The following is an 8,915-nucleotide window of genomic DNA, read 5'->3' as shown; positions in this document are numbered from 1 at the left end:
ATAAAATTTAATTGCTCTCTAATAAAGCAAGTTCCTTTTAATTATATTTGATCTGAAAAATTAAAACACAGCAAATTAACAAAGAAAAATAATATCCAGATTAAAAAAAAAGGTGGGAGTATTTCATGTTATACTTAAGGAGTGCTCTGGAAAGGGCGCTAACAACTAAACAAAGGAAATGAAGTGTGTAATGGTAGCAGGAAAGGTAGCCAAAGAAAAGAATACTGTATTAATGAGCCTCCGGTCAGTGTCTGAGAGTCCAGAGGGGAGTGAAAAATAAAACCAAAGTGTTAGAAGAAACCTCAGTTATCTGTAATCACTGCCTTATATCCAGATGAGAAAACTGAAGCCTTACATGATAAAATGACTTGTCCAAGGACACAATGCATTACAATGCTATTACTGGGGCGTATGTCAGTCTTCTTCTGTGTTAGGTAATTTATACTATTGGACACTCTCTTCTTTTTTGGATGTTAAAAGAAGAAGTTTCTAATAGCACAAATATTTAAGATCATTATGTGGACTGCCAATAAAATAACTTTAAATGCATATAATCATTTAAAATAGACTCCTACCAATCATGTCAGAATTGATGAAAGATATTGTATGAAAGATATTGTCTATGAAATACAGAACCACAGATTTTAGGATGTTTTCTTGGGAGAGAATATCTAATATTCAAATAGAAAGGTGATTTAATATTATAATCCAACTTTGACAATTAATAAATCATTTAAGTATTTTAAAATGTGTTGGGGGACCAAAGAAGATATACAGATAGTATAAAAGCATCTGAAAAGGTGCTCAACATCATTTATCATAAAGGAGTTAAAAAATTAAAACACTAATGAGATTCTACTATACACCTATTAGAATGGCTAAAATTAAAAAAAAACTGACAATACCAATGGTTTGTAAGTATGTAGAGAAATGAGCTCTCATTGATTCTCACTAGGAATGCAAAATGGTTCAGCCATTTTGGAAGGCAGTTTCTTACCAAGCTAAACATAGTTTTACCATATGTCCAACAATTGTGCTACTAGGTGCTTACCCAACTGAATCGAAAATGTATGTCTACCCTAAAATCTGCATGTAAATATTTGAAACAACTTTACTCATAATTGCCCCAAACCAGAAGCAACCAAGACATTCTTCGACAGGTGAATGGATAAGCAACTAGGGGTACAATTATACAATGAATACTATTCAGTAATTTAAAAAGAACGATCTATCAAACAACAAATAGACATGGATGGCTCAAACACATATTGCTATGTCAAAGAAGTCAGTATGAAAAGTCTAAACCCTCTAAGATTCTAATTACACGACATTCTGAAAAAGGCAGAATTATAGAGACAGTTGAAAAGATCAGTGGTTGCCAGGGGTTTAGTGGGGGAAGGAGAGCACTGAACACATAAAACACGGGAAATATTTTAGGGTGAGGAAACTTCTATATGTTACTATAATAGTGGATTCATGTCAGTATACATTTCTCAAAACCCATTACAATTGACAATACAAAGATTGAACCTTAATGTATACAAATTAAAGAAGAATAATTTAGAGGGCCAGGGAATCCCAGAATGAAATGCATGATGTAAGAAAAGAATGTAACTGTATTACCAAAGTGTAAGAACTCAACAAATGTGTATTACAAAAACCTCACTGAAGGTGGTGTGGGGACAAGTTACTGACTTAAGTAACTTTGGAAATGAATGGGGTCTGTAAGTCTAAAAAAAAGCAAAGGGTAATGTACTTGAGCACTACATTTTAGTTTATGAATTTGTTCCTCACAAGGGTACAAGTTAAAAAAATTAGTACCATTATATGTGTGTCCTGGAATTGAACAATGAAGTGAGTAGATGGTGGGTAACAGAACCTAGATTTCTCACTGTTAGAATGGGAGGTTACAGATAAGCAAGGGGAATAGGCTAGACTAATCTTTGTGGTAATGGATTAGAGTTGGAGACATCAGTATGACCTCATGTTAAGTGTAATATGTTTAGTGCATATAGATATGTGTATATACACGGGCTAGTATTCTCACAGATGTCTCCTTATTCTGTCAGTCCAGAGGGCCTAGAAGCAATGACCCTCCAAGAACTGGGACAATAAACACACAGACCTTGGTTTCCCATACCATTCTTCAATAAAAGGAATGAGATCTTCTTGGAGAAATGTCTGATGCTAGGACCAGGGCAAGAAATGTGTAAGACTAGAACATCTTGCAGTGCCATGGAGTAAGAAAATGCTCAGAAGAAAAACAAAAACAAACCACAATAATGTGGGTATATCAAACGGACAAAAAAGTCAACTGAAAGAGCTTCCAATAGTGAAAACTGAAACAATTTATGCAACCAAATAATAGTGTTGGATTATAATCCAAACTGGATAAAATAAATATCCATGAGTCTAATATTGACACAAATAAGTGAGTGAGTAAATAAAAAAAATAAGTGAGGGATAAGAAATAAATCTCCCTTAAAGAAAAATTCCAAATAATTTATGAAGATATTGTACCCTCAAGGAAGTAGAGCATAACTCCCCACTCCTTAAATGCGAGCTGTGATTAGAGACTTCCAAAAAGTGGTCTGTGATAGAAAGTGAGGAGAATAATAACTTCACAGTGAAGACACTCGACAAATACCATCTCAGCCATGTGATCAAGGCTAACATCAACAGGGATTTCAACACACCGTCATGGTGATAGCATATACTCTAGACATGATATGATGAAAATGGCATTTTACTTCAGTGATCTTCCTCCCCCAAATATATAATCCCAGTCTAATTATGAGAAAAACATCAGCGAAACCCCAATTGAGGGATAGTCTACAAAATATCTAACTAGTACTCCTCAAAATGATACTTGTTAGCAAAAACAAAGAAAGTTTGAAAAACTGTCACCACTAAGAGGAGCCTGAGATAAAATGACTAAATGAAATGTGGTATCTTATATAAGAGCCTGATACAGAGAAAGGACATTTGGTAAAAACTAAATAAATCTGAATAAAATTAGTTGATAAAATATGTTAATATTGGTTCATTAATTTTAACAAATGAACTATACTAATGTAAGATAAACAGTAGGGGAGAATGGGTGTGGGGCATATGGAAATTCTCTGTACTATCTTTGCAATATATCTTTAAAATAGTCTAAAACAAACATACAAAATGCTTATTTTTTTAAATGTGTTTGGTAGAGTTTCAGAATGGTAGTTTCACATGTGTTTCGTGAGACATAATGAGACAGGTGTTTCACAATGTCCTGAGGCACAAGACTGACCTATATCAATCTTGCCAAATGTTTTTAAGTAACTTTTTAGATTTTTTTTATTGTTTTAATAGGAACACACCACTGTTTTTAAAAAATGGAATGAATTGGGAAACTGTTTATTTTAATTTTGGAAGATATTTATATTATAAAAAATAGCATATTTTTAACACAGTTTTCACGTTTCCACTTCACATTGATAATTAGCTTGCAACCAGAGAGCAGTTTAAAGCAGAAAAATCTTGATGCTTTCTAAAATGCTAAATGCTATAGAGAGAGTCTAAGACTTTTCCAAACTAAAACTTTTTCTGAAATGAATACATTTCAATACAGTCAGTTGTTTGAAATGTCAGGTAATTCAGTTTGTAGATTCTTTGGATTATCTGTAGATTTGATTTCTACATGTTATTTTGTCTCATACTTAATGCCATATCACTCAGGCATTATATATACACACACACACTTATATATATGTATATGTATGTATGTATGTGTGTGTGTGTGTGTGTGTGTGTGTGTGTGTATTTTTCCAGATGTCCAAAATTGAGAATAAAGATTGTTAGCAGAAAGCAGTCCTGGCAAATAGACGATGCATGGTCAGAGGTCTCCTACCCTGTATTTCTTTCTGACTGAGTCTCAGGTTTGCTCATGGCCTTGGGTTTGTAAGCATGCCCAAAGATCTGACTTAACTGCATTGCTCAGAACTGAGGCTGATTTCCAGTGTGCCCTGGTCATCAGATTTCTGGCATCCGATAGGAGACATTATTACCTTGCAGGAGGATGGATCATCAGTACCATTTCCTCCCACACCTGAATCCTGCTTAGAGGACTTGGCCCCAAACACTCCTTTTATAAGCTCTTAGAAGAGTGTGAAAATTAGCGGCAAGGTCTTGGTCCATTTAATGAATTTACAATGTGTTTGAGAGCAAGAGAAACAAAGAGGTCTTTACAACAGTTGGGTTAATCTGTAACTGCAGTTCTGGTCAAATTCCAACAAACCTAAACTAGCTGGCACACACACTAATTATTCTGTAGTTTCAATACTCTCAATCAACATGCAACAGAGTTTCTGCTGAGCACACCACACAACAAAATTATCTTTTACTTTCTGTTCTGTCTGCACTTACTTACACATATAATATATGTCAGTCTTTCAAACATGCTATTCAAAAACTTGTGCTAGCCTGCTCATATACCACTTTCTCAACATCTTCTAGATCGCCAATAGCATGACAAAGCCATTGGAAAGTTTGTTAGTGTGTGTGTGTGTCTCAGTGGGAGAAGTTTATTTCATACGTCAACAGAAAGAGAGGACTTTTTTTATTGAACGAATTTTCAAGTTAAATATGGATGCAGTTCCTAGGGTAAGGGGCTCATTCCCATCTAAACCAACAAACCTAATTTCCCAACTAAGTCAGACAGGAAAAGTTACAATGAAGGGCTGGCTTGTTATAGACAGAGAGCGAATGTGGCACACATGGAAGGTTGGCTATGCTTTTCCTCTCCAATGAGCATGGGCTGAGAAAAGCAGCAAGTAGTTTCTCTTGTAGAAATCACCCTCATGATGGTATGGAGTCTGGGTATGTTAGGGGCACGGGGGGTGAAGGACTAGGAATGAATGGTAAGTGTGTATGATCATGCTTCTGCTTTCTTTCATTACTTGATTTGACATTTTGTGTCATTTAAGAGTGGCAGCAATGTTTAGAAAGTAAAAGAAAAAATACTTGTATTAGTTTGCCAGGGCTATTGTAAGCATAAGAAAAATGACGTGGCTTAGAACAAGAGAAATGTATTGTCTCACAGTTACAGGGGCCAGAAGTCTGAAATCAAGGTATCAGCAGGGCTATGCATCCCCTGAAGGCATTAGGGAAGGATCAGTTCCAGGCCTCTCTCTTATCTTCTGGTAGTTCCTTGGCTCATGGTAGCATAACTCCAATCTTCATGCCATATTCCCCTTTGTGCCTTTCTCTGTGTCCAAATTTCCCCTTCTTATGAGGGCATCAGTCATTGGACTAGGGGCCCACCCTACTCTGGTATGACCTCATCTTAACTAATTACATCTGCAACATTCCTATTTCCAAATAGGGTCACATTCTGAGGTAGTAGGGGTTAGAACTCCAATATATGAATTTGGAGAGGGAGCACAATTCAACTCATAGCACCATGAAACTATATACAAGAGAATTGGCAATCATCATGAAAAGAGCTATATTTGATGGGTCTCTGTGCTGGGAGAACTCCCTCTCTGATTTGTGAAATAATTAAACTGGTCTTCTGGCCAAGGACATGTTGAAATCTTAACAATGGCATGAACTTGGATTGCATTAGTTATAAATACTTTCGAAGGTAAAGTATCTTTTAAGAAATAACACATATATTTATCAAAATGCCCACCTTCTTCCTTTAATGTATGTCCTTTGGTGCATATCCAAAATGCTTCCTGAATAATTCTCCATCTTGATTTTTTTTTCCTCTAACCTAATGAAATCCTTGAGGAGGCATCAATAGAAGAGACCAGGTATATGGTAATTCTATAATTAGTAAATGTATTTAGAATTACGACATCTTATTTTTCTTTGATACTTTGATCCTTGCTGAATATCTGCATTTCTTAAAAGGTGAGTAGAAATTTAGTTGTTTGGTGTAAGACAAAGAACATTTCAGAATAAATCCTTCATTGACGTAGAAATTCAAGAACTTCTATCATATCTAATAGACTCCAAATCTCTAATTCTATATGAGTTTTAATAGTACCAAGTTATTTTTATTCTGAAAAATGAATCCATTCAAGATTTCCCCTGGTGAACGTTCTTATTGTTAATTAACAATCAAATGTAGCACACAATAAAAGAAAAGTAAGGGCTGGGCAAACGGGTTCGACTGTTACTTTTTTAAGAAAATGGAACTTGAAAAGGAAGTAAATAATGCTTCTTTTAAAAACAAAGAAACAAACAAAAAATCTCACAAAAAATCCAGACTTCTATATTTTACCTCAATGACAAAAAGAGTCTGAGAACCTTGATATTCTCCAGATCACATACCAGATGCAGTGATAATTCTAAACCTTAGACATTTGGCACAGCTGAGGTATAATAACAAGGTTTTCTGGCAGAAGAGAGACAACCTTAATTAGCAAAGTATCTTTATTAACCTTTAAAGTGTTGTCCTTTTGGATCCCACAAGGTTTTTTAAATAGATGCATCATTTGTTTAGATCATTCAGTTCTATGATTTGATGTTATGTTCAAAACTGTCTTCAAGGGCTTACTTATTTATCTTCCCAATGAGCCCCGTAGAGAAGAAACACAACTGCATTGCGTAAGGTCATTTGTTGTTTGCAAACCTCTTCTGTCTCCCTTTCCGTAAGAAACTGTGAGGTGTCTAAGGTTTTTCTTTCAATAATATATACTAAAGTACTATCCATCTGATGCCTTGTAAAAGAAGATGGTATCTGATTATGCGGACTGGACTTCCCCTTTCCTGATTTTTACACAGTTGAGAGGCTGAGGGGTTAAACAAAGGGAGCAAGGCAATGAAGAACATGGGGCCTGGAGAGAGCACATGATCCAGGCTGCCCGAAGTTTGGGGGAGCCTCAGGTGACCTGGTCCATTTGAGGTCCAAGGGAAGACTAGCATTTTACCTGTTTTAGATATAGACTTCAGGGATGGAGAGAGGAGGACCTGAATTTTGCCAGGGCTTTTGCCCGAGATGTTTGCTTTACACTCTGAGATGAGATAAACGAAGCTCCGAGGTAACTTGAATCACAGTGGGTGTCAGAGAGAAAGCAAGGATTTCATAGCTTTTAGGAATTTCAATATTACTGTAAGGTACCTGCCAAGCGTGGTACCCTCCCACTTGGCAATAGGTCTGAGTACCTGTCCAAGAAAGGCCTGAGCTATGGGCCACTAAGTAATATTGTTCCAAATATACTAATTTCCTTTCAGCTATTTGTCCTCTAAGGGCTCAGCTTTTCTGAAATCACTAAAACTTCACCGACAACTGTTACATACATTTCATTTTTACTTTTCTCTTCATTATAGTGATGAGAAAGCACATAAATATTTGAAGGGTGTTACCTCCATGGCATTTAGGTAGTAATAGCAGAAAACATAGAAAAACAAAGTATCGAGAGAACAACAACAATAATGTTAGGTAGTAGCCTTAACTGAAATTCCTCTGTATAAGACATCAAGTTAAGCATTGTACATGCATTATTTTAGTTAGCCCTTACAACAGCCTGAGGAGGTAGACTTGAAAGATTAAGTGTCTGTTAGTATAGAATGGGATTCAAACCTGGGATTAGACATCTGATTATAGAGTCAGATTCTAATAATTGTGCTATATTGACTGCTACACTTGGCCTCCACTGTTCAATTTAGAATAGGAGGGAGATGAGTGGTTACAAATCAACACAGTAAATAAAAAGTGATTAGAATGCATGTACTTTCTATTTGTTGGTTGTAAATGGCTGTTTTCTAGAGTCCTAGGTTGTGACTGCTAAATTATCCTGAGTGCATAATTTAGCATTACTAAATCTAGCCAGGAGAATGTAGTTTTTGGTGAATGGCGAATGGAAAAGTATGAGCAAGAAACCTTAGGCTGGTTTCTTGATAAGGACTGTTCCTGAGATATGTAACCTCAAACACTTGGTCAGCTTCCTTTTTTGCATTCCCAGGCTAAGGCCCACAGGATTCTTACACAGAATGGTGGTTCAATAGCATTTGCCCACCAGACGTAGGTTTGGGTGCTTATACTTTGCCTAAAGCATTTACAATTGATTTTCTACCCTGAAGGCTAGACTTATGAAGACATAAATTTGTACTGAACTCAGGTACTAAACTCTGACCCAGTCTGGCTACAATTTGAGAACTGAATGTTGTGCAATATAAGATCGATTGGCTACCATATTACAAGTGGGAAATGGAACTTGGATACCCTGAGATTATTTGAACCTCTGTATTCTCTCAATTCTCTCAAAGAAAAGTAATTTTTATATGTGCTCTTTAGAAGTGCTCTTCTATTAAATAGTAACATAAATATATACTTTTAAAATACAGGATATATAGAAAGGAAAATACAAACCTTAGTTCCCTTACCCAAAGACAAACACTGCAACAGGTCTATTAACATCCAGTCTTTTTTCTATTTTCACTAGAGAGGTGTGTGTGTGTGTGTATGTGTGTTTTATAGAACAATTTTAGTAGTTGTGCCATATAATGGGGCCCTTAGTAAATATCTGTTGAGCAAATTTAAAAAATAACATTTAATTAGATTCTGAGAGCTATTTTTCAGAGGAATTTTTAATGAACAATTATAATGCTGATATAAATTTCGTAATAAAATTATTGACCTTGAATCCAAATGCCATCATGAGAATAATTTGGTACCAACAATTCCACATTATTGAAGGAATATTAATGTGGTCAGTTCAGTCAGGTGTGTGGTTTGTTCCTTAGGACCTCTCTGGTATGGTAAACATTTGGCATGTTGACGGTAATAATAACAATAACTGCTGACATTTACTAAATGCTCAGTATATGTCAGGAAAAAAGTCCTGATTGCTCTCCATTTATTAACTCATTTAATATTCACAACGGCACTAGGATTATCTACATGTTACAGAGAAAGAAACTGAAGTAGT

This window comes from Rousettus aegyptiacus, unplaced genomic scaffold (genome assembly GCF_014176215.1).
Source record: "Rousettus aegyptiacus isolate mRouAeg1 unplaced genomic scaffold, mRouAeg1.p scaffold_m13_p_2, whole genome shotgun sequence".
Classification (NCBI taxonomy): domain Eukaryota; kingdom Metazoa; phylum Chordata; class Mammalia; order Chiroptera; family Pteropodidae; genus Rousettus; species Rousettus aegyptiacus.
Note: the sequence above shows the minus strand (reverse complement) of the source record.